The 25,943-nt window shown below is 47.1% G+C and overlaps 12 non-coding genes across 12 annotated transcripts; all 12 read right to left on the minus strand.

Annotated features, from left to right (window-relative positions):
* Positions 1–5,027: 5,027 nt before the first annotated feature.
* TRNAG-CCC (transfer RNA glycine (anticodon CCC)) lies at positions 5,028–5,099 on the minus strand. Its single transcript has one exon. It is a non-coding gene; the product is annotated as a tRNA-Gly (tRNA).
* Positions 5,100–6,626: 1,527 nt separating this feature from the next.
* TRNAG-CCC (transfer RNA glycine (anticodon CCC)) lies at positions 6,627–6,698 on the minus strand. The gene has a single exon. It is a non-coding gene; the product is annotated as a tRNA-Gly (tRNA).
* A 1,520-nt stretch (positions 6,699–8,218) lies between these two features.
* On the minus strand, positions 8,219–8,290 carry TRNAG-CCC (transfer RNA glycine (anticodon CCC)). The gene has a single exon. It is a non-coding gene; the product is annotated as a tRNA-Gly (tRNA).
* Positions 8,291–11,416: 3,126 nt separating this feature from the next.
* Positions 11,417–11,488, minus strand: TRNAG-CCC (transfer RNA glycine (anticodon CCC)). Its single transcript has one exon. It is a non-coding gene; the product is annotated as a tRNA-Gly (tRNA).
* A 1,527-nt stretch (positions 11,489–13,015) lies between these two features.
* Positions 13,016–13,087, minus strand: TRNAG-CCC (transfer RNA glycine (anticodon CCC)). The gene has a single exon. It is a non-coding gene; the product is annotated as a tRNA-Gly (tRNA).
* Positions 13,088–14,603: 1,516 nt separating this feature from the next.
* TRNAG-CCC (transfer RNA glycine (anticodon CCC)) lies at positions 14,604–14,675 on the minus strand. The gene has a single exon. It is a non-coding gene; the product is annotated as a tRNA-Gly (tRNA).
* Positions 14,676–16,202: 1,527 nt separating this feature from the next.
* Positions 16,203–16,274, minus strand: TRNAG-CCC (transfer RNA glycine (anticodon CCC)). Its single transcript has one exon. It is a non-coding gene; the product is annotated as a tRNA-Gly (tRNA).
* Positions 16,275–17,790: 1,516 nt separating this feature from the next.
* On the minus strand, positions 17,791–17,862 carry TRNAG-CCC (transfer RNA glycine (anticodon CCC)). The gene has a single exon. It is a non-coding gene; the product is annotated as a tRNA-Gly (tRNA).
* A 1,527-nt stretch (positions 17,863–19,389) lies between these two features.
* Positions 19,390–19,461, minus strand: TRNAG-CCC (transfer RNA glycine (anticodon CCC)). Its single transcript has one exon. It is a non-coding gene; the product is annotated as a tRNA-Gly (tRNA).
* Positions 19,462–20,988: 1,527 nt separating this feature from the next.
* TRNAG-CCC (transfer RNA glycine (anticodon CCC)) lies at positions 20,989–21,060 on the minus strand. The gene has a single exon. It is a non-coding gene; the product is annotated as a tRNA-Gly (tRNA).
* A 1,527-nt stretch (positions 21,061–22,587) lies between these two features.
* Positions 22,588–22,659, minus strand: TRNAG-CCC (transfer RNA glycine (anticodon CCC)). Its single transcript has one exon. It is a non-coding gene; the product is annotated as a tRNA-Gly (tRNA).
* A 2,203-nt stretch (positions 22,660–24,862) lies between these two features.
* TRNAG-CCC (transfer RNA glycine (anticodon CCC)) lies at positions 24,863–24,934 on the minus strand. Its single transcript has one exon. It is a non-coding gene; the product is annotated as a tRNA-Gly (tRNA).
* Between the last annotated feature and the right edge of the window lie 1,009 nt (positions 24,935–25,943).

The raw sequence follows: 25,943 nt of genomic DNA on the forward strand, positions 1-25,943 counted from the left end.
TACCAACCTAGGGTTTAACCCCTCAGGTTGCACCGGGGTCAGAGGTGGGCTCTCCCACCCTCTGCACCCCCTTCCAGAGTCCTGCTCCCTACCAACTGGGGCGGTCCCTCTGGAAGAAGAACCGGTCAGGACACTGGTTACAGTAGTCAGACCCTTCAGGTCAGGCTGCTCCTGAACCTGGCCTTCCAACCTCCGGTCTAAAACCTTCGGTGGAATAATTGCCTGGCACTCCAGGACTTCTGGGGACTTACACGCCATCCCCCTGAGGCTGACACATGACCCATGTGTCGTGTGACTGTCTGTCTGGCGCAGATCTCCCGTCCCCTGTCCACCTGACAGTGCGCAAAGATCCCCCAGAACAGAAGTGGCGCCACCCGGGTCCCCCCAAGAAGATCTAGCCCAACTGGCTAGTCCCTGGTCCACTGGTGCACCCACTGGGAAACTCATCCCCCAACCACTCCTCACGCTGGACTCCTGTACCCTCCCTACCGGAGCGGTACTGCCAGCCTCTAGAACCACAGGAGCCCTGCTTACAGGCGCTCCAGGTCCTCTACTCACTAGGTGATCCTCCTCAAATGGGCTAACAGGACAGCCTAGGTCCCCAACTTGGTGTTCCCTCCTGAAACCACCCAAGTCCTGAGGCAGGGTTTCGTACGTCCGGGGACCCTCGGTCACCCACTTACTCCCGCTCCACTGAGCCAGGCTGTAAGCCCCTACACCCTCCTCGCTACTCTGGGACCTAGCTGGGCTACACGGAGCCTCTTCCACCACGCTGGGCTGGAAGGTACCTGAACCACAACTGGAGTCACTAGTGTGGGAAGAACTATCCCATTCCTCATCATAACTGGGGGCCTGTTCCCATCGGTCTGCTTCCGCTGCCAGCTCCCACGGATCAGTGTGCCCCCATGCTAACAGGTGTTGGCGCAACTCGGGATAAAAACTACTGGATAGCTGCTCTCTGATGACCAGGCCATACAGTTCGTCAAAATCCTCCTTCGTGTTAACCCTTACCCAATCAAACAGTGCATCATCGCATTCCTCCACAAACTTCTCCCAAGACTGGTGAGGCAGCTTCTTCCTGCCCCTGAACCTCAACCTACATTCCTCCTCCCGGGAACTAGGTACCATACTGGGGGAACTGGGAATGGGACTCTCCGCACTGGTCTCTCTATTGCTGCCACCACTGGACTCAACCCTCCCTGGGGAGCCCAGAAAACTACCACTGCGCTCTGGGGACAACTTACCCTCCAGAGCTAATCTCTCCCTGGCGAAGGCCCTCTCAGCCTCCGCCATCCTCTCCTGCGCTAAGACCCTCTCGGTCTCCAGCTTCTTCTCTGCCATAGTCAGCTGCGCCATCCCCCGGGCATGCTCCAACCTGAGCTTCTCCATGGCCAGCTGATGCTCCCTCTCTTCCCTCCTATCTACCCACTCCTCTGGGGACAGGGAAAGGGATGGGGTGCTGCTCCTGACACTGGACCCAGCAAGGGACTCCCTATCTATGGGGTCTTCACTCTCTACTGGCGTCCCTGTCAGGTAACCTTCCTCCCCCTCAGATTCCTCAGGGCTCCCCTCAGACCCACCACCCTCTCGGCGTGCGGCCCGGGCCCTATCTTCCTCGCTGCGCTCCCGCTCCCACTCCTCCTTTTGCCAAAGGATCAGGTTGTCCCTCAGTTTGGACTGGGTATCTGACTCACCCACCTCTATGTCCCTCTCCTCACAGAACCTTGCCAGCTCCAACCTACTGTACCTAAACAGACTACAGAAGTTAAAAGCAGGCTCCATTTTGGCGGACGTTCCTGAGAAGAGTTCAACACAAGGAACCTGGGGGTCGGAGCTACACAGGAGTACACAATTCACAAAAGGTTTCAGTGAGCTCTCTATCCTGGAGAACTCACACTCACTGTCTAGTGCCCCACACACCATCCACACACAACCCTCCCCTCGGACTGGTAAGGCAGTTTCTACCACCCCTGATCCCTCAACCTGACCACCACGTGACACAGGTACCAAACTCTGGGCGCAGGGCGGGGGACCAATGTACTGGACACAATAACACAATGATACCTTCAGGAGAAGAAATAAAGGAACTTCAAAACAATAATCCCTAAAATGTGATTTATCTAATGCAGAGTTTTGTGGTGTAGCCAGTCGCTGCTGCGGTACAGCGCAAACGCAAGTCCAAATCCCACCGCTGATCACCAATGTTAGACCTGGCGATCTCTGGTTGGCTAAGGCTTGCGCCAAAGCCAGGCAGAAACCACCACTCTAGTCAGGGCTGGGGAGTTACACGCCAAAGATAACCCCTGCTCACCCCCTTGGTAGCTTGGCACGAGCAGTCAGGCTTATCTCTGAGGCGATGTGTAAAGCGTTTGCGCGCGCACCCAGCAACAACACCCAAGGCCCACCACAAAGGAAACTCCACACAAGGTATTCTATAAAAATAGCCTTTGTATTATACACAACACATTAGATAAAAACACACACTTTACAATGTGCCAACAGGCACGGGCAGAATTTACAAGGGATTATGTACAAGACAGGGCCACCTGGACCACTGTCAGGAAATAGCACTTTTAGATATTTAGCACATAAAATATATAAAATCACTGTAGCACAAAAATAAACTGTATAGCACACAACCAGTACTTACTGGTGTCGGGGAAGTACCACCTACGTAACCCTAACTACTTTAGGAGACTGTCACGCAGGGAACTAGGACCTCACTAGCACCACCTGTACTAGGAGAAAGCAACAACCACCTACGTATCACAATACCTGTAGGGGTAATAGAACGTTACACATGATGCCTAAAACATTCAGAGGTGTAGAGCAATGGCACATGACGCATCAAAACACATTCAGAGGTGCAAGGAAGGAACACACATGATGCATAAAACATTCAGAGGTGTAAAAGCAATGGCACATGATGCATCAACACACATTCAGAGGTGCAGGTAGGAACACAATTGCGCAAAACTCCTATGCCACCACCTGTGGCAGTCCCTGGGCCAACTGGCCTGGAAGGGGCTAGGACGCCCTGTGTTCAACAAAGTTAAGCTGCGCCAGCTGCGCAGACTAGAACAGGAATGGTCCCCCACCTAAACGTGGCAGCTGCCCACTAAGTGCTGGGCAGCTGGAAAGCGAACTTCAGGCACTCTGCGTGCCTCTGGAGCCCTCTCTGGGCTCTGTTCATTCAAGATGTGCCCCCTAGAGCCTTCGTGGCTCAGCACAACGTTGGAGCCTCACTGGGCTCGAGAAACAACAATGCCAGCTTTTGGAGCCTCACTGGGCTCGAGAAACAATGTGCCAGCTTTTGGAGCCTCCCTGGGCTCTCTCGCAGTACCCCCGGTCGTTGGAGCGTCACTGCGCTCTGCGTTGGAGTCCCTCTCTGGGACTCGCATCACCACAATGCCCCCGTTCGTTGGAGCGTCAACGCTCGAGGTGCTCAGGCCCCCTAGAGCCCCGCAGGCTCTAAATAACGTGGGAGCCTCTTGGGAGAATCAGCCGGACTGGGACCGGCACCCACAGGCACACGCACGGAGTCCCCCAGCCCTCCTGACTTACCGGGCTGCTCGCAGGGGACTCCCGCGCTGTCTCCGCTCCTCTTGGTCCGCTCCACGGAACCGGCAGCACTTCTCTCCTCCGTCCAGCGCGGGGTAGGCTCCCGCCTGGATCCTCGCGTCTCCGACCGGGCTGCAACCGCGGTGCTTGGCAGGAGGCGGGGTAGGCTCCCGCCCTCCTTCTCTGAGTTCCGGTTGTCCCGGAGGCCCGCCCCCAGGCTTGCCTGACTTCCGGTCACGAACCGGGCTGCAGCGGTGATCTCGGTGATTAGAGGGGTGGGCTCCCTCCGTAAATGCAATCCTCGGCGGGGTAGGCACCCGCCGCAGCGATACGCAAATAAGCGGGGTGGGCACCCGCAAGCCGAATCAAAGCGCTTCACAGCGCTACACGGGGAGCCAGTGCTCGTAGCGCTACAAGGATCCTCAGAGCGCTCCCAGGCTCTGAGAGACAGCCAGTCCAGAAAAACAGCGCGCCCAGCGCTAGGAAGTCCAGAAAGCGCTCCCAGGCGCTACAAGCACTGTTCAGCAACAAAAAGGTCCTCCAGAGAGCAGGGGGCAAAGGCTGGGCCCAGAGCCAGCTCACAGGGCCCTCCAGCAGGGAGGCAGTCCCCAGTGGCGGTCTCTCCTGGCGCCCAGCAGCAGCAGGCCCCCTCTCAAGTGGATCCTGCAAGAGAACACTCTCTGTGGGGACACAGCCCCTTTTTATACATTACAAGGCTTTGTCTAAGGTGCAGGGAAGGGGCGAACCAGTTCCAGCAGGTTCCTGAGCACTTTGTTTTGCTCAGCCCCTCTCCCTATTCACTGGCAGGGCTAGGGTCATTAGACGCACCACAGGGGCCGGCGCCAGCATTGTGTGGGGGAATCCCTGTCCTATTCAGGACCCAGGTACACTCCTCCCCAGCCATCAACATGCTAACTCCCCATTCACCACTGGGTGACTCCTCCTGACTCTGGGGGATTCCCTAGTCCGTCACCTGACCTCACCAGCCAATCGCCAGACAAGCCACACATTTCAGACTGCACACTGAAGTGCCCACTTCTAGAAGTGGCACTTCCACACCAGGTACATGCACGCCGCACACATCAACGCGCAGCATTCACTCCCACGAGTCCGCACATACCAAACACGGGCCTGCACACCCCACGCATCAGGAACTACGGGGACACATACATTCCCCCATGCATTCCTATGGGAGGGCAGGCCAACCTCACAACACGCACGCACTTTACCCTGGGACACAGCGGTAAAGTGCGCAGAAGTCACTAAAATCACTAAACCAAGTCACCATATTACGCAAAAAGTTTCGGGGTGAACCGGCCAGAAGGGCCAAGTCCAACACAGATGCCTGCCTAAGTATTTCATTTTTTTTTTAATTTAACGTCTGATTAATCTGTTCATGATATTTCCGTTTTGTGACATGTTGCATTAAAACAAATCCTGCTTGGAGAACATATAAAAATTTGCACTGCATTGGCCGGGAATTGAACCCGGGTCAACTGCTTGGGAAGCAGTTATGCTCACCACTATACCACCAACGCCCTATGATGTGGGTGCTCTCGGTTCTAAAGATTACAACCCCGAGTTCAATGACTATCTTGCACCAGTTTCAATGGTGCATTTGGTTTAGATACCAACATGAAAAGCAGTAGAAAGTTTCTTGTAGAGGGTAAGGAACTGGGGATTGAAACCAAGGAAAAATCTGTGCAGAAGAGAAGAAATGGAAAGCAGTAGTACAAATAGTGGAAATGAACATATTTAGGCAGCATTGGAAGCAAAGCAGCGGAGAGAAAGAGAGTGCCTTCCATTAAATGCCCAGGAGAATGATAAGAGCAGAACGAAAAGGCAAGAATGACATTCAAAGCATGCCCAGAAAAACGTGTGACGGTGCAACCAGTCATTTATGCTTATAATTGGGTATCTTTACTTTCAAAGTATGGGGTTGATCCTTTGGCGATCACTCTCTTGTATTTCAGCAGAGACAGATAGTTGAGAAGTCTTTTCTCACATAGCTAGCACAAGCCTGCGCTTTTCCTTGCTGGTAGCGTGGAAATGACAGATTGGTCCTCAGAAGAAAAAACAAGAAATATTATAGCAGAGGATGGTTTCGATCCATCGACCTCTGGGTTATGGGCCCAGCACGCTTCCGCTGCGCCCCTCTGCTCCCTTGTAAAAGTGTTCTCTTTATGCAGAGGAGGAGCTTTCAGCGAAGTGGCGAGGGATTGGTGGGTCTCGCTCCTCATTTGCCTAAGCATGCTGCAATGTATGCTGGGTGCAGAAAATCTTCATCTTCTCGTCTCACAGTCAGTCATAACTGAAAGTGCAGACCCTCTTGGGAACTAGCAGTTTCAGGCCTTTACCAAGATAGCAGCTCTCTAACCCTCTCCTCTCTCTTTGATCCTAGCGCTAGCATGCTCAGGATTTGATTTTAACTGGGAGCCAGAGATCTACCCGGTGAGGGCTTGCCCGGTGTGAGGCTTTTGAGCGTTTGGGAGCGTTCGGGACGTGAGGACATTGGACAGGAAATGTTGCCATCTTGAAATATCCAACCTTCCTGCTGTCGTGAGAGGCTCTTTCCATGGACATCTGCCTCTTGGAGTCCTCTCAACTTGCTCTCTGATATAACATTTTGTGAGCTGCAGTTACATCCGATGGCTACAAGGTGGCGCTGCATTCAGGTGAGAGAACAAGTGTGCACAAACTCGTTGGGGACTTTTACCAGATTCATCGGTGGATCTTGCCTACTTTTATTCACATGCTAGATATTGCCTAGAAATGCTTTTTAATATAGAGGTGCTAGAGTTAGAATGTCTGGTCGGGGTTCAGCCCTTTCATTGTCTACCGCCCGCAACATATTTATTACCAGCAAATGTGAGTGGTGACTCTGCTTTTTGGAAAATAGCATCTAATAGGACAATGAATGTAGCAGATGGGGCGATCGAGATGCCTGCCTAAGTATTTCATTTTTTTTTTAATTTAACGTCTGATTAATCTGTTCATGATATTTCCGTTTTGTGACATGTTGCATTGAAACAAATCCTGCTTGGAGAACATATAAAAATTTGCACTGCATTGGCCGGGAATCGAACCCGGGTCAACTGCTTGGGAAGCAGCTATGCTCACCACTATACCACCAACGCCCTATGATGTGGTTGCTCTCGGTTCTAAAGATTACAACCCCGAGTTCAATGACTATCTTGCACCAGTTTCAATGGTGCATTTGGTTTAGATACCAACATGAAAAGCAGTAGAAAGTTTCTTGTAGAGGGTAAGGAACTGGGGATTGAAACCAAGGCCAAATCTGTGCAGAAGAGAAGAAATGGAAAGCAGTAGTACAAATAGTGGAAATGAACATATTTAGGCAGCATTGGAAGCAAAGCAGTGAAGAGAAAGAGAGTGCCTTCCATGAAATGCCCAGGAGAATGATAAGAGCAGAACGAAAAGGCAAGAATGACATTCAAAGCATGCCCAGAAAAACGTGTGACGGTCCCACCAGTCATTTATGCTTATAATTGGGTATCTTTACTTTCAAAGTATGGGGTTGATCCTTTGGCGATCACTCTCTTGTATTTCAGCAGAGACAGATAGTTGAGAAGTCTTTTCTCACATAGCTAGCACAAGCCTGCGCTTTTCCTTGCTGGTAGCGTGGAAATGACAGATTGGTTCTCAGAAGAAAAAACAAGAAATATTATAGCAGAGGATGGTTTCGATCCATCGACCTCTGGGCCCAGCACGCTTCCGCTGCGCCACTCTGCTCCCTTGTAAAAGTGTTCTCTTTATGCAGAGGAGGAGCTTTCAGCGAAGTGGCGAGGGATTGGTGGGTCTCGCTCCTCATTTGCCTAAGCATGCTGCAATGTATGCTGGGTGCAGAAAATCTTCATCTTCTCGTCTCACAGTCAGTCATAACTGAAAGTGCAGACCCTCTTGGGAACTAGCAGTTTCAGGCCTTTACCAAGATAGCAGCTCTCTAACCCTCTCCTTTCTCTTTGATCCTAGCGCTAGCATGCTCAGGATTTGATTTTAACTGGGAGCCAGAGATCTACCCGGTGAGGGCTTGCCCGGTGTGAGGCTTTTGAGCGTTTGGGAGCGTTCGGGACGTGAGGACATTGGACAGGAAATGTTGCCATCTTGAAATATCCAACCTTCCTGCTGTCGTGAGAGGCTCTTTCCATGGACATCTGCCTCTTGGAGTCCTCTCAACTTGCTCTCTGATATAACATTTTGTGAGCTGCAGTTACATCCGATGGCTACAAGGTGGCGCTGCATTCAGGTGAGAGAACAAGTGTGCACAAAATCGTTGGGGACTTTTGCCAGATTCATCGGTGGATCTTGCCTACTTTTATTCACATGCTAGATATTGCCTAGAAATGCTTTTTAATATAGAGATGCTAGAGTTAGAATGTCTGGTCGGGGTTCAGCCCTTTCATTGTCTACCGCCCGCAACATATTTATTACCAGCACATGTGAGTGGTGACTCTGCTTTTTGGAAAATAGCATCTAATAGGACAATGAATGTCGCAGATGGGGCGATCGAGATGCCTGCCTAAGTATTTCATTTTTTTTTTAATTTAACGTCTGATTAATCTGTTCATGATATTTCCGTTTTGTGACATGTTGCATTAAAACAAATCCTGCTTGGAGAACATATAAAAATTTGCACTGCATTGGCCGGGAATTGAACCCGGGTCAACTGCTTGGGAAGCAGCTATGCTCACCACTATACCACCAACGCCCTATGATGTGGGTGCTCTCGGTTCTAAAGATTACAACCCCGAGTTCAATGACTATCTTGCACCAGTTTCAATGGTGCATTTGGTTTAGATACCAACATGAAAAGCAGTAGAAAGTTTCTTGTAGAGGGTAAGGAACTGGGGATTGAAACCAAGGCCAAATCTGTGCAGAAGAGAAGAAATGGAAAGCAGTAGTACAAATAGTGGAAATGAACATATTTAGGCAGCATTGGAAGCAAAGCAGCGAAGAGAAAGAGAGTGCCTTCCATTAAATGCCCAGGAGAATGATAAGAGCAGAATGAAAAGGCAAGAATGACATTCAAAGCATGCCCAGAAAAACGTGTGACGGTGCAACCAGTCATTTATGCTTATAATTGGGTATCTTTACTTTCAAAGTATGGGGTTGATCCTTTGGCGATCACTCTCTTGTATTTCAGCAGAGACAGATAGTTGAGAAGTCTTTTCTCACATAGCTAGCACAAGCCTGCGCTTTTCCTTGCTGGTAGCGTGGAAATGACAGATTGGTCCTCAGAAGAAAAAACAAGAAATATTATAGCAGAGGATGGTTTCGATCCATCGACCTCTGGGTTATGGGCCCAGCACGCTTCCGCTGCGCCACTCTGCTCCCTTGTAAAAGTGTTCTCTTTATGCAGAGGAGGAGCTTTCAGCGAAGTGGCGAGGGATGGGTGGGTCTCGCTCCTCATTTGCCTAAGCATGCTGCAATGTATGCTGGGTGCAGAAAATCTTCATCTTCTCGTCTCACAGTCAGTCATAACTGAAAGTGCAGACCCTCTTGGGAACTAGCAGTTTCAGGCCTTTACCAAGATAGCAGCTCTCTAACCCTATCCTCTCTCTTTGATCGTAGCGCTAGCATGCTCAGGATTTGATTTTAACTGGGAGCCAGAGATCTACCCGGTGAGGGCTTGCCCGGTGTGAGGCTTTTGAGCGTTTGGGAGCGTTCGGGACGTGAGGACGTTGGAGAGGAAATGTTGCCATCTTGAAATATCCAACCTTCCTGCTGTCGTGAGAGGCTCTTTCCATGGACATCTGCCTCTTGGAGTCCTCTCAACTTGCTCTCTGATATAACATTTTGTGAGCTGCAGTTACATCCGATGGCTACAAGGTGGCGCTGCATTCAGGTGAGAGAACAAGTGTGCACAAAATCGTTGGGGACTTTTGCCAGATTCATCGGTGGATCTTGCCTACTTTTATTCACATGCTAGATATTGCCTAGAAATGCTTTTTAATATAGAGATGCTACAGTTAGAATGTCTAGTCGGGGTTCAGCCCTTTCATTGTCTACCGCCCGCAACATATTTATTACCAGCAAATGTGAGTGGTGACTCTGCTTTTTGGAAAATAGCATCTAATAGGACAATGAATGTAGCAGATGGGGCGATCGAGATGCCTGCCTAAGTATTTCATTTTTTTTTTAATTTAACGTCTGATTAATCTGTTCATGATATTTCCGTTTTGTGACATGTTGCATTGAAACAAATCCTGCTTGGAGAACATCTAAAAATTTGCACTGCATTGGCCGGGAATCGAACCCTGGTCAACTGCTTGGGAAGCAGCTATGCTCACCACTATACCACCAACGCCCTATGATGTGGTTGCTCTCGGTTCTAAAGATTACAACCCCGAGTTCAATGACTATCTTGCACCAGTTTCAATGGTGCATTTGGTTTAGATACCAACATGAAAAGCAGTAGAAAGTTTCTTGTAGAGGGTAAGGAACTGGGGATTGAAACCAAGGCCAAATCTGTGCAGAAGAGAAGAAATGGAAAGCAGTAGTACAAATAGTGGAAATGAACATATTTAGGCAGCATTGGAAGCAAAGCAGCGAAGAGAAAGAGAGTGCCTTCCATGAAATGCCCAGGAGAATGATAAGAGCAGAACGAAAAGGCAAGAATGACATTCAAAGCATGCCCAGAAAAACGTGTGACGGTGCAACCAGTCATTTATGCTTATAATTGGGTATCTTTACTTTCAAAGTATGGGGTTGATCCTTTGGCGATCACTCTCTTGTATTTCAGCAGAGACAGATAGTTGAGAAGTCTTTTCTCACATAGCTAGCACAAGCCTGCGCTTTTCCTTGCTGGTAGCGTGGAAATGACAGATTGGTCCTCAGAAGAAAAAACAAGAAATATTATAGCAGAGGATGGTTTCGATCCATCGACCTCTGGGTTATGGGCCCAGCACGCTTCCGCTGCGCCCCTCTGCTCCCTTGTAAAAGTGTTCTCTTTATGCAGAGGAGGAGCTTTCAGCGAAGTGGCGAGGGATTGGTGGGTCTCGCTCCTCATTTGCCTAAGCATGCTGCAATGTATGCTGGGTGCAGAAAATCTTCATCTTCTCGTCTCACAGTCAGTCATAACTGAAAGTGCAGACCCTCTTGGGAACTAGCAGTTTCAGGCCTTTACCAAGATAGCAGCTCTCTAACCCTCTCCTCTCTCTTTGATCCTAGCGCTAGCATGCTCAGGATTTGATTTTAACTGGGAGCCAGAGATCTACCCGGTGAGGGCTTGCCCGGTTTGAGGCTTTTGAGCGTTTGGGAGCGTTCGGGACGTGAGGACATTGGACAGGAAATGTTGCCATCTTGAAATATCCAACCTTCCTGCTGTCGTGAGAGGCTCTTTCCATGGACATCTGCCTCTTGGAGTCCTCTCAACTTGCTCTCTGATATAACATTTTGTGAGCTGCAGTTACATCCGATGGCTACAAGGTGGCGCTGCATTCAGGTGAGAGAACAAGTGTGCACAAACTCGTTGGGGACTTTTACCAGATTCATCGGTGGATCTTGCCTACTTTTATTCACATGCTAGATATTGCCTAGAAATGCTTTTTAATATAGAGGTGCTAGAGTTAGAATGTCTGGTCGGGGTTCAGCCCTTTCATTGTCTACCGCCCGCAACATATTTATTACCAGCACATGTGAGTGGTGACTCTGCTTTTTGGAAAATAGCATCTAATAGGACAATTAATGTAGCAGATGGGGCGATCGAGATGCCTGCCTAAGTATTTCATTTTTTTTTTAATTTAACGTCTGATTAATCTGTTCATGATATTTCCGTTTTGTGACATGTTGCATTAAAACAAATCCTGCTTGGAGAACATATAAAAATTTGCACTGCATTGGCCGGGAATCGAACCCGGGTCAACTGCTTGGGAAGCAGCTATGCTCACCACTATACCACCAACGCCCTATGATGTGGGTGCTCTCGGTTCTAAAGATTACAACCCCGAGTTCAATGACTATCTTGCACCAGTTTCAATGGTGCATTTGGTTTAGATACCAACATGAAAAGCAGTAGAAAGTTTCTTGTAGAGGGTAAGGAACTGGGGATTGAAACCAAGGCCAAATCTGTGCAGAAGAGAAGAAATGGAAAGCAGTAGTACAAATAGTGGAAATGAACATATTTAGGCAGCATTGGAAGCAAAGCAGCGAAGAGAAAGAGAGTGCCTTCCATGAAATGCCCAGGAGAATGATAAGAGCAGAACGAAAAGGCAAGAATGACATTCAAAGCATGCCCAGAAAAATGTGTGACGGTCCCACCAGTCATTTATGCTTATAATTGGGTATCTTTACTTTCAAAGTATGGGGTTGATCCTTTGGCGATCACTCTCTTGTATTTCAGCAGAGACAGATAGTTGAGAAGTCTTTTCTCACATAGCTAGCACAAGCCTGCGCTTTTCCTTGCTGGTAGCGTGGAAATGACAGATTGGTCCTCAGAAGAAAAAACAAGAAATATTATAGCAGAGGATGGTTTCGATCCATCGACCTCTGGGTTATGGGCCCAGCACGCTTCCGCTGCGCCACTCTGCTCCCTTGTAAAAGTGTTCTCTTTATGCAGAGGAGGAGCTTTCAGCGAAGTGGCGACGGATTGGTGGGTCTCGCTCCTCATTTGCCTAAGCATGCTGCAATGTATGCTGGGTGCAGAAAATCTTCATCTTCTCGTCTCACAGTCAGTCATAACTGAAAGTGCAGACCCTCTTGGGAACTAGCAGTTTCAGGCCTTTACCAAGATAGCAGCTCTCTAACCCTCTCCTCTCTCTTTGATCGTAGCGCTAGCATGCTCAGGATTTGATTTTAACTGGGAGCCAGAGATCTACCCGGTGAGGGCTTGCCCGGTGTGAGGCTTTTGAGCGTTTGGGAGTGTTCGGGACGTGAGGACATTGGACAGGAAATGTTGCCATCTTGAAATATCCAACCTTCCTGCTGTCGTGAGAGGCTCTTTCCATGGACATCTGCCTCTTGGAGTCCTCTCAACTTGCTCTCTGATATAACATTTTGTGAGCTGCAGTTACATCCGATGGCTACAAGGTGGCGCTGCATTCAGGTGAGAGAACAAGTGTGCACAAAATCGTTGGGGACTTTTGCCAGATTCATCGGTGGATCTTGCCTACTTTTATTCACATGCTAGATATTGCCTAGAAATGCTTTTTAATATAGAGATGCTAGAGTTAGAATGTCTGGTCGGGGTTCAGCCCTTTCATTGTCTACCGCCCGCAACATATTTATTACCAGCACATGTGAGTGGTGACTCTGCTTTTTGGAAAATAGCATCTAATAGGACAATGAATGTCGCAGATGGGGCGATCGAGATGCCTGCCTAAGTATTTCATTTTTTTTTTAATTTAACGTCTGATTAATCTGTTCATGATATTTCCGTTTTGTGACATGTTGCATTAAAACAAATCCTGCTTGGAGAACATATAAAAATTTGCACTGCATTGGCCGGGAATTGAACCCGGGTCAACTGCTTGGGAAGCAGCTATGCTCACCACTATACCACCAACGCCCTATGATGTGGGTGCTCTCGGTTCTAAAGATTACAACCCCGAGTTCAATGACTATCTTGCACCAGTTTCAATGGTGCATTTGGTTTAGATACCAACATGAAAAGCAGTAGAAAGTTTCTTGTAGAGGGTAAGGAACTGGGGATTGAAACCAAGGCCAAATCTGTGCAGAAGAGAAGAAATGGAAAGCAGTAGTACAAATAGTGGAAATGAACATATTTAGGCAGCATTGGAAGCAAAGCAGTGAAGAGAAAGAGAGTGCCTTCCATTAAATGCCCAGGAGAATGATAAGAGCAGAACGAAAAGGCAAGAATGACATTCAAAGCATGCCCAGAAAAACGTGTGACGGTGCAACCAGTCATTTATGCTTATAATTGGGTATCTTTACTTTCAAAGTATGGGGTTGATCCTTTGGCGATCACTCTCTTGTATTTCAGCAGAGACAGATAGTTGAGAAGTCTTTTCTCACATAGCTAGCACAAGCCTGCGCTTTTCCTTGCTGGTAGCGTTGAAATGACAGATTGGTCCTCAGAAGAAAAAACAAGAAATATTATAGCAGAGGATGGTTTCGATCCATCGACCTCTGGGTTATGGGCCCAGCACGCTTCCGCTGCGCCACTCTGCTCCCTTGTAAAAGTGTTCTCTTTATGCAGAGGAGGAGCTTTCAGCGAAGTGGCGAGGGATTGGTGGGTCTCGCTCCTCATTTGCCTAAGCATGCTGCAATGTATGCTGGGTGCAGAAAATCTTCATCTTCTCGTCTCACAGTCAGTCATAACTGAAAGTGCAGACCCTCTTGGGAACTAGCAGTTTCAGGCCTTTACCAAGATAGCAGCTCTCTAACCCTCTCCTCTCTCTTTGATCGTAGCGCTAGCATGCTCAGGATTTGATTTTAACTGGGAGCCAGAGATCTACCCGGTGAGGGCGAGGCTTTTGAGCGTTTGGGAGCGTTCGGGACGTGAGGACGTTGGAGAGGAAATGTTGCCATCTTGAAATATCCAACCTTCCTGCTGTCATGAGAGGCTCTTTCCATGGACATCTGCCTCTTGGAGTCCTCTCAACTTGCTCTCTGATATAACATTTTGTGAGCTGCAGTTACATCCGATGGCTACAAGGTGGCGCTGCATTCAGGTGAGAGAACAAGTGTGCACAAAATCGTTGGGGACTTTTGCCAGATTCATCGGTGGATCTTGCCTACTTTTATTCACATGCTAGATATTGCCTAGAAATGCTTTTAAATATAGAGATGCTACAGTTAGAATGTCTGGTCGGGGTTCAGCCCTTTCATTGTCTACCGCCCGCAACATATTTATTACCAGCACATGTGAGTGGTGACTCTGCTTTTTGGAAAATAGCATCTAATAGGACAATTAATGTAGCAGATGGGGCGATCGAGATGCCTGCCTAAGTATTTCATTTTTTTTTTAATTTAACGTCTGATTAATCTGTTCATGATATTTCCGTTTTGTGACATGTTGCATTAAAACAAATCCTGCTTGGAGAACATATAAAAATTTGCACTGCATTGGCCGGGAATCGAACCCGGGTCAACTGCTTGGGAAGCAGCTATGCTCACCACTATACCACCAACGCCCTATGATGTGGGTGCTCTCGGTTCTAAAGATTACAACCCCGAGTTCAATGACTATCTTGCACCAGTTTCAATGGTGCATTTGGTTTAGATACCAACATGAAAAGCAGTAGAAAGTTTCTTGTAGAGGGTAAGGAACTGGGGATTGAAACCAAGGCCAAATCTGTGCAGAAGAGAAGAAATGGAAAGCAGTAGTACAAATAGTGGAAATGAACATATTTAGGCAGCATTGGAAGCAAAGCAGCGAAGAGAAAGAGAGTGCCTTCCATGAAATGCCCAGGAGAATGATAAGAGCAGAACGAAAAGGCAAGAATGACATTCAAAGCATGCCCAGAAAAATGTGTGACGGTCCCACCAGTCATTTATGCTTATAATTGGGTATCTTTACTTTCAAAGTATGGGGTTGATCCTTTGGCGATCACTCTCTTGTATTTCAGCAGAGACAGATAGTTGAGAAGTCTTTTCTCACATAGCTAGCACAAGCCTGCGCTTTTCCTTGCTGGTAGCGTGGAAATGACAGATTGGTCCTCAGAAGAAAAAACAAGAAATATTATAGCAGAGGATGGTTTCGATCCATCGACCTCTGGGTTATGGGCCCAGCACGCTTCCGCTGCGCCACTCTGCTCCCTTGTAAAAGTGTTCTCTTTATGCAGAGGAGGAGCTTTCAGCGAAGTGGCGAGGGATTGGTGGGTCTCGCTCCTCATTTGCCTAAGCATGCTGCAATGTATGCTGGGTGCAGAAAATCTTCATCTTCTCGTCTCACAGTCAGTCATAACTGAAAGTGCAGACCCTCTTGGGAACTAGCAGTTTCAGGCCTTTACCAAGATAGCAGCTCTCTAACCCTCTCCTCTCTCTTTGATCGTAGCGCTAGCATGCTCAGGATTTGATTTTAACTGGGAGCCAGAGATCTACCCGGTGAGGGCTTGCCCGGTGTGAGGCTTTTGAGCGTTTGGGAGTGTTCGGGACGTGAGGACATTGGACAGGAAATGTTGCCATCTTGAAATATCCAACCTTCCTGCTGTCGTGAGAGGCTCTTTCCATGGACATCTGCCTCTTGGAGTCCTCTCAACTTGCTCTCTGATATAACATTTTGTGAGCTGCAGTTACATCCGATGGCTACAAGGTGGCGCTGCATTCAGGTGAGAGAACAAGTGTGCACAAAATCGTTGGGGACTTTTGCCAGATTCATCGGTGGATCTTGCCTACTTTTATTCACATGCTAGATATTGCCTAGAAATGCTTTTTAATATAGAGATGCTAGAGTTAGAATGTCTGGTCGGGGTTCAGCCCTTTCATTGTCTACCGCCCGCAACATATTTATTACCAGCACATGTGAGTGGTGACTCTGCTTTTTGGAAAATAGCATCTAATAGGACAATGAATGTCGCAGATGGGGCGATCGAGATGCCTGCCTAAGTATTTCATTTTTTTTTTAATTTAACGTCTGATTAATCTGTTCATGATATTTCCGTTTTGTGACATGTTGCATTAAAACAAATCCTGCTTGGAGAACATATAAAAATTTGCACTGCATTGGCCGGGAATTGAACCCGGGTCAACTGCTTGGGAAGCAGCTATGCTCACCACTATACCACCAACGCCCTATGATGTGGGTGCTCTCGGTTCTAAAGATTACAACCCCGAGTTCAATGACTATCTTGCACCAGTTTCAATGGTGCATTTGGTTTAGATACCAACATGAAAAGCAGTAGAAAGTTTCTTGTAGAGGGTAAGGAACTGGGGATTGAAACCAAGGCCAAATCTGTGCAGAAGAGAAGAAATGGAAAGCAGTAGTACAAATAGTGGAAATGAACATATTTAGGCAGCATTGGAAGCAAAGCAGTGAAGAGAAAGAGAGTGCCTTCCATTAAATGCCCAGGAGAATGATAAGAGCAGAACGAAAAGGCAAGAATGACATTCAAAGCATGCCCAGAAAAACGTGTGACGGTGCAACCAGTCATTTATGCTTATAATTGGGTATCTTTACTTTCAAAGTATGGGGTTGATCCTTTGGCGATCACTCTCTTGTATTTCAGCAGAGACAGATAGTTGAGAAGTCTTTTCTCACATAGCTAGCACAAGCCTGCGCTTTTCCTTGCTGGTAGCGTTGAAATGACAGATTGGTCCTCAGAAGAAAAAACAAGAAATATTATAGCAGAGGATGGTTTCGATCCATCGACCTCTGGGTTATGGGCCCAGCACGCTTCCGCTGCGCCACTCTGCTCCCTTGTAAAAGTGTTCTCTTTATGCAGAGGAGGAGCTTTCAGCGAAGTGGCGAGGGATTGGTGGGTCTCGCTCCTCATTTGCCTAAGCATGCTGCAATGTATGCTGGGTGCAGAAAATCTTCATCTTCTCGTCTCACAGTCAGTCATAACTGAAAGTGCAGACCCTCTTGGGAACTAGCAGTTTCAGGCCTTTACCAAGATAGCAGCTCTCTAACCCTCTCCTCTCTCTTTGATCGTAGCGCTAGCATGCTCAGGATTTGATTTTAACTGGGAGCCAGAGATCTACCCGGTGAGGGCGAGGCTTTTGAGCGTTTGGGAGCGTTCGGGACGTGAGGACGTTGGAGAGGAAATGTTGCCATCTTGAAATATCCAACCTTCCTGCTGTCATGAGAGGCTCTTTCCATGGACATCTGCCTCTTGGAGTCCTCTCAACTTGCTCTCTGATATAACATTTTGTGAGCTGCAGTTACATCCGATGGCTACAAGGTGGCGCTGCATTCAGGTGAGAGAACAAGTGTGCACAAAATCGTTGGGGACTTTTGCCAGATTCATCGGTGGATCTTGCCTACTTTTATTCACATGCTAGATATTGCCTAGAAATGCTTTTAAATATAGAGATGCTACAGTTAGAATGTCTAGTCGGGGTTCAGCCCTTTCATTGTCTACCGCCCGCAACATATTTATTACCAGCACATGTGAGTGGTGACTCTGCTTTTTGGAAAATAGCATCTAATAGGACAATGAATGTAGCAGATGGGGCGATCGAGATGCCTGCCTAAGTATTTCATTTTTTTTTAAATTTAACGTCTGATTAATCTGTTCATGATATTTCCGTTTTGTGACATGTTGCATTGAAACAAATCCTGCTTGGAGAACATATAAAAATTTGCACTGCATTGGCCGGGAATCGAACCCGGGTCAACTGCTTGGGAAGCAGCTATGCTCACCACTATACCACCAACGCCCTATGATGTGGTTGCTCTCGGTTCTAAATATTACAACCCCGAGTTCAATGACTATCTTGCACCAGTTTCAATGGTGCATTTGGTTTAGATACCAACATGAAAAGCAGTAGAAAGTTTCTTGTAGAGGGTAAGGAACTGGGGATTGAAACCAAGGCCAAATCTGTGCAGAAGAGAAGAAATGGAAAGCAGTAGTACAAATAGTGGAAATGAACATATTTAGGCAGCATTGGAAGCAAAGCAGCGAAGAGAAAGAGAGTGCCTTCCATGAAATGCCCAGGAGAATGATAAGAGCAGAACGAAAAGGCAAGAATGACATTCAAAGCATGCCCAGAAAAACGTGTGACGGTCCCACCAGTCATTTATGCTTATAATTGGGTATCTTTACTTTCAAAGTATGGGGTTGATCCTTTGGCGATCACTCTCTTGTATTTCAGCAGAGACAGATAGTTGAGAAGTCTTTTCTCACATAGCTAGCACAAGCCTGCGCTTTTCCTTGCTGGTAGCGTGGAAATGACAGATTGGTTCTCAGAAGAAAAAACAAGAAATATTATAGCAGAGGATGGTTTCGATCCATCGACCTCTGGGTTATGGGCCCAGCACGCTTCCGCTGCGCCACTCTGCTCCCTTGTAAAAGTTTTCTCTTTATGCAGAGGAGGAGCTTTCAGCGAAGTGGCGAGGGATTGGTGGGTCTCGCTCCTCATTTGCCTAAGCATGCTGCAATGTATGCTGGGTGCAGAAAATCTTCATCTTCTCGTCTCACAGTCAGTCACAACTGAAAGTGCAGACCCTCTTGGGAACTAGCAGTTTCAGGCCTTTACCAAGATAGCAGCTCTCTAACCCTCTCCTCTCTCTTTGATCCTAGCGCTAGCATGCTCAGGATTTGATTTTAACTGGGTGCCAGAGATCTACCCGGTGAGGGCTTGCCCGGTGTGAGGCTTTTGAGCGTTTGGGAGCGTTCGGGACGTGAGGACATTGGACAGGAAATGTTGCCATCTTGAAATATCCAACCTTCCTGCTGTCGTGAGAGGCTCTTTCCATGGACATCTGCCTCTTGGAGTCCTCTCAACTTGCTCTCTGATATAACATTTTGTGAGCTGCAGTTACATCCGATGGCTACAAGGTGGCGCTGCATTCAGGTGAGAGAACAAGTGTGCACAAAATCGTTGGGGACTTTTGCCAGATTCATCGGTGGATCTTGCCTACTTTTATTCACATGCTAGATATTGCCTAGAAATGCTTTTTAATATAGAGATGCTAGAGTTAGAATGTCTGGTCGGGGTTCAGCCCTTTCATTGTCTACCGCCCGCAACATATTTATTACCAGCACATGTGAGTGGTGACTCTGCTTTTTGGAAAATAGCATCTAATAGGACAATGAATGTCGCAGATGGGGCGATCGAGATGCCTGCCTAAGTATTTCATTTTTTTTTTAATTTAACGTCTGATTAATCTGTTCATGATATTTCCGTTTTGTGACATGTTGCATTAAAACAAATCCTGCTTGGAGAACATATAAAAATTTGCACTGCATTGGCCGGGAATTGAACCCAGGTCAACTGCTTGGGAAGCAGCTATGCTCACCACTATACCACCAACGCCCTATGATGTGGGTGCTCTCGGTTCTAAAGATTACAACCCCGAGTTCAATGACTATCTTGCACCAGTTTCAATGGTGCATTTGGTTTAGATACCAACATGAAAAGCAGTAGAAAGTTTCTTGTAGAGGGTAAGGAACTGGGGATTGAAACCAAGGCCAAATCTGTGCAGAAGAGAAGAAATGGAAAGCAGTAGTACAAATAGTGGAAATGAACATATTTAGGCAGCATTGGAAGCAAAGCAGCGAAGAGAAAGAGAGTGCCTTCCATGAAATGCCCAGGAGAATGATAAGAGCAGAACGAAAAGGCAAGAATGACATTCAAAGCATGCCCAGAAAAACGTGTGACGGTCCCACCAGTCATTTATGCTTATAATTGGGTATCTTTACTTTCAAAGTATGGGGTTGATCCTTTGGCGATCACTCTCTTGTATTTCAGCAGAGACAGATAGTTGAGAAGTCTTTTCTCACATAGCTAGCACAAGCCTGCGCTTTTCCTTGCTGGTAGCGTGGAAATGACAGATTGGTCCTCAGAAGAAAAAACAAGAAATATTATAGCAGAGGATGGTTTCGATCCATCGACCTCTGGGTTATGGGCCCAGCACGCTTCCGCTGCGCCCCTCTGCTCCCTTGTAAAAGTGTTCTCTTTATGCAGAGGAGGAGCTTTCAGCGAAGTGGCGAGGGATTGGTGGGTCTCGCTCCTCATTTGCCTAAGCATGCTGCAATGTATGCTGGGTGCAGAAAATCTTCATCTTCTCGTCTCACAGTCAGTCATAACTGAAAGTGCAGACCCTCTTGGGAACTAGCAGTTTCAGGCCTTTACCAAGATAGCAGCTCTCTAACCCTCTCCTCTCTCTTTGATCCTAGCGCTAGCATGCTCAGGATTTGATTTTAACTGGGAGCCAGAGATCTACCCGGTGAGGGCTTGCCCGGTGTGAGGCTTTTGAGCGTTTGGGAGCGTTCGGGACGTGAGGACATTGGACAGGAAATGTTGCCATCTTGAAATATCCAACCTTCCTGCTGTCGTGAGAGGCTCTTTCCATGGACATCTGCCTCTTGGAGTCCTCTCAACTTGCTCTCTGATATAACATTTTGTGAGCTGCAGTTACATCCGATGGCTACAAGGTGGCGCTGCATTCAGGTGAGAGAACAAGTGTGCACAAAATCGTTGGGGACTTTTGCCAGATTCATCGGTGGATCTTGCCTACTTTTATTCACATGCTAGATATTGCCTAGAAATGCTTTTTAATATAGAGATGCTAGAGTTAGAATGTCTGGTCGGGGTTCAGCCCTTTCATTGTCTACCGCCCGCAACATATTTATTACCAGCACATGTGAGTGGTGACTCTGCTTTTTGGAAAATAGCATCTAATAGGACAATGAATGTCGCAGATGGGGCGATCGAGATGCCTGCCTAAGTATTTCATTTTTTTTTTAATTTAACGTCTGATTAATCTGTTCATGATATTTCCGTTTTGTGACATGTTGCATTAAAACAAATCCTGCTTGGAGAACATATAAAAATTTGCACTGCATTGGCCGGGAATTGAACCCAGGTCAACTGCTTGGGAAGCAGCTATGCTCACCACTATACCACCAACGCCCTATGATGTGGGTGCTCTCGGTTCTAAAGATTACAACCCCGAGTTCAATGACTATCTTGCACCAGTTTCAATGGTGCATTTGGTTTAGATACCAACATGAAAAGCAGTAGAAAGTTTCTTGTAGAGGGTAAGGAACTGGGGATTGAAACCAAGGCCAAATCTGTGCAGAAGAGAAGAAATGGAAAGCAGTAGTACAAATAGTGGAAATGAACATATTTAGGCAGCATTGGAAGCAAAGCAGCGAAGAGAAAGAGAGTGCCTTCCATTAAATGCCCAGGAGAATGATAAGAGCAGAACGAAAAGGCAAGAATGACATTCAAAGCATGCCCAGAAAAACGTGTGACGGTGCAACCAGTCATTTATGCTTATAATTGGGTATCTTTACTTTCAAAGTATGGGGTTGATCCTTTGGCGATCACTCTCTTGTATTTCAGCAGAGACAGATAGTTGAGAAGTCTTTTCTCACATAGCTAGCACAAGCCTGCGCTTTTCCTTGCTGGTAGCGTGGAAATGACAGATTGGTCCTCAGAAGAAAAAACAAGAAATATTATAGCAGAGGATGGTTTCGATCCATCGACCTCTGGGTTATGGGCCCAGCACGCTTCCGCTGCGCCCCTCTGCTCCCTTGTAAAAGTGTTCTCTTTATGCAGAGGAGGAGCTTTCAGCGAAGTGGCGAGGGATTGGTGGGTCTCGCTCCTCATTTGCCTAAGCATGCTGCAATGTATGCTGGGTGCAGAAAATCTTCATCTTCTCGTCTCACAGTCAGTCACAACTGAAAGTGCAGACCCTCTTGGGAACTAGCAGTTTCAGGCCTTTACCAAGATAGCAGCTCTCTAACCCTCTCCTCTCTCTTTGATCCTAGCGCTAGCATGCTCAGGATTTGATTTTAACTGGGAGCCAGAGATCTACCCGGTGAGGGCTTGCCCGGTGTGAGGCTTTTGAGCGTTTGGGAGCGTTCGGGACGTGAGGACATTGGACAGGAAATGTTGCCATCTTGAAATATCCAACCTTCCTGCTGTCGTGAGAGGCTCTTTCCATGGACATCTGCCTCTTGGAGTCCTCTCAACTTGCTCTCTGATATAACATTTTGTGAGCTGCAGTTACATCCGATGGCTACAAGGTGGCGCTGCATTCAGGTGAGAGAACAAGTGTGCACAAAATCGTTGGGGACTTTTGCCAGATTCATCGGTGGATCTTGCCTACTTTTATTCACATGCTAGATATTGCCTAGAAATGCTTTTTAATATAGAGATGCTAGAGTTAGAATGTCTGGTCGGGGTTCAGCCCTTTCATTGTCTACCGCCCGCAACATATTTATTACCAGCACATGTGAGTGGTGACTCTGCTTTTTGGAAAATAGCATCTAATAGGACAATGAATGTCGCAGATGGGGCGATCGAGATGCCTGCCTAAGTATTTCATTTTTTTTTTAATTTAACGTCTGATTAATCTGTTCATGATATTTCCGTTTTGTGACATGTTGCATTAAAACAAATCCTGCTTGGAGAACATATAAAAATTTGCACTGCATTGGCCGGGAATCGAACCCGGGTCAACTGCTTGGGAAGCAGCTATGCTCACCACTATACCACCAACGCCCTATGATGTGGTTGCTCTCGGTTCTAAAGATTACAACCCCGAGTTCAATGACTATCTTGCACCAGTTTCAATGGTGCATTTGGTTTAGATACCAACATGAAAAGCAGTAGAAAGTTTCTTGTAGAGGGTAAGGAACTGGGGATTGAAACCAAGGCCAAATCTGTGCAGAAGAGAAGAAATGGAAAGCAGTAGTACAAATAGTGGAAATGAACATATTTAGGCAGCATTGGAAGCAAAGCAGCGAAGAGAAAGAGAGTGCCTTCCATGAAATGCCCAGGAGAATGATAAGAGCAGAACGAAAAGGCAAGAATGACATTCAAAGCATGCCCAGAAAAACGTGTGACGGTCCCACCAGTCATTTATGCTTATAATTGGGTATCTTTACTTTCAAAGTATGGGGTTGATCCTTTGGCGATCACTCTGTTGTGTTTCAGCAGAGACAGATAGTTGAGAAGTCTTTTCTCACATAGCTAGCACAAGCCTGCGCTTTTCCTTGCTTGTAGCGTGGAAATGACAGATTGGTTCTCAGAAGAAAAAACAAGAAATATTATAGCAGAGGATGGTTTCGATCCATCGACCTCTGGGTTATGGGCCCAGCACGCTTCCGCTGCGCCACTCTGCTCCCTTGTAAAAGTGTTCTTTTTATGCAGAGGAGGAGCTTTCAGCGAAGTGGCGAGGGATTGGTGGGTCTCGCTCCTCATTTGCCTAAGCATGCTGCAATGTATGCTGGGTGCAGAAAATCTTCATCTTCTCGTCTCACAGTCAGTCATAACTGAAAGTGCAGACCCTCTTGGGAACTAGCAGTTTTAGGCCTTTACCAAGATAGCAGCTCTCTAACCCTCTCCTCTCTCTTTGATCCTAGCGCTAGCATGCTCAGGATTTGATTTTAACTGGGAGCCAGAGATCTACCCGGTGAGGGCGAGGCTTTTGAGCGTTTGGGAGCGTTCGGGACGTGACGACGTTGGACAGGAAATGTTGCCATCTTGAAATATCCAACCTTCCTGCTGTCATGAGAGGCTCTTTCCATGGACATCTGCCTCTTGGAGTCCTTTCAACTTGCTCTCTGATATAACATTTTGTGAGCTGCAGTTACATCCGATGGCTACAAGGTGGCGCTGCATTCAGGTGAGAGAACAAGTGTGCACAAAATCGTTGGGGACTTTTGCCAGATTCATCGGTGGATCTTGCCTACTTTTATTCACATGCTAGATATTGCCTAGAAATGCTTTTTAATATAGAGATGCTACAGTTAGAATGTCTAGTCGGGGTTCAGCTCGCTTCCGCTGCGCCACTCTGCTCCCTTGTAAAAGTGTTCTCTTTATGCAGAGGAGGAGCTTTCAGCGAAGTGGCGAGGGATTGGTGGGTCTCGCTCCTCATTTGCCTAAGCATGCTGCAATGTATGCTGGGTGCAGAAAATCTTCATCTTCTCGTCTCACAGTCAGTCATAACTGAAAGTGCAGACCCTCTTGGGAACTAGCAGTTTCAGGCCTTTACCAAGATAGCAGCTCTCTAACCCTCTCCTCTCTCTTTGATCCTAGCGCTAGCATGCTCAGGATTTGATTTTAACTGGGAGCCAGAGATCTACCCGGTGAGGGCTTGCCCGGTGTGAGGCTTTTGAGCGTTTGGGAGCGTTCGGGACGTGAGGACATTGGACAGGAAATGTTGCCATCTTGAAATATCCAACCTTCCTGCTGTCGTGAGAGGCTCTTTCCATGGACATCTGCCTCTTGGAGTCCTCTCAACTTGCTCTCTGATATAACATTTTGTGAGCTGCAGTTACATCCGATGGCTACAAGGTGGCGCTGCATTCAGGTGAGAGAACAAGTGTGCACAAACTCGTTGGGGACTTTTGCCAGATTCATCGGTGGATCTTGCCTACTTTTATTCACATGCTAGATATTGCCTAGAAATGCTTTTTAATATAGAGGTGCTAGAGTTAGAATGTCTGGTCGGGGTTCAGCCCTTTCATTGTCTACCGCCCGCAACATATTTATTACCAGCACATGTGAGTGGTGACTCTGCTTTTTGGAAAATAGCATCTAATAGGACAATTAATGTAGCAGATGGGGCGATCGAGATGCCTGCCTAAGTATTTCATTTTTTTTTAAATTTAACGTCTGATTAATCTGTTCATGATATTTCCGTTTTGTGACATGTTGCATTAAAACAAATCCTGCTTGGAGAACATATAAAAATTTGCACTGCATTGGCCGGGAATTGAACCCAGGTCAACTGCTTGGGAAGCAGCTATGCTCACCACTATACCACCAACGCCCTATGATGTGGGTGCTCTCGGTTCTAAAGATTACAACCCCGAGTTCAATGACTATCTTGCACCAGTTTCAATGGTGCATTTGGTTTAGATACCAACATGAAAAGCAGTAGAAAGTTTCTTGTAGAGGGTAAGGAACTGGGGATTGAAACCAAGGCCAAATCTGTGCAGAAGAGAAGAAATGGAAAGCAGTAGTACAAATAGTGGAAATGAACATATTTAGGCAGCATTGGAAGCAAAGCAGCGAAGAGAAAGAGAGTGCCTTCCATTAAATGCCCAGGAGAATGATAAGAGCAGAACGAAAAGGCAAGAATGACATTCAAAGCATGCCCAGAAAAACGTGTGACGGTGCAACCAGTCATTTATGCTTATAATTGGGTATCTTTACTTTCAAAGTATGGGGTTGATCCTTTGGCGATCACTCTCTTGTATTTCAGCAGAGACAGATAGTTGAGAAGTCTTTTCTCACATAGCTAGCACAAGCCTGCGCTTTTCCTTGCTGGTAGCGTGGAAATGACAGATTGGTCCTCAGAAGAAAAAACAAGAAATATTATAGCAGAGGATGGTTTCGATCCATCGACCTCTGGGTTATGGGCCCAGCACGCTTCCGCTGCGCCCCTCTGCTCCCTTGTAAAAGTGTTCTCTTTATGCAGAGGAGGAGCTTTCAGCGAAGTGGCGAGGGATTGGTGGGTCTCGCTCCTCATTTGCCTAAGCATGCTGCAATGTATGCTGGGTGCAGAAAATCTTCATCTTCTCGTCTCACAGTCAGTCATAACTGAAAGTGCAGACCCTCTTGGGAACTAGCAGTTTCAGGCCTTTACCAAGATAGCAGCTCTCTAACCCTCTCCTCTCTCTTTGATCGTAGCGCTAGCATGCTCAGGATTTGATTTTAACTGGGAGCCAGAGATCTACCCGGTGAGGGCTTGCCCGGTGTGAGGCTTTTGAGCGTTTGGGAGCGTTCGGGACGTGAGGACGTTGGACAGGAAATGTTGCCATCTTGAAATATCCAAC

Source organism: Triturus cristatus, chromosome 11 (genome assembly GCF_964204655.1).
Source record: "Triturus cristatus chromosome 11, aTriCri1.1, whole genome shotgun sequence".
NCBI classification, from domain to species: domain Eukaryota; kingdom Metazoa; phylum Chordata; class Amphibia; order Caudata; family Salamandridae; genus Triturus; species Triturus cristatus.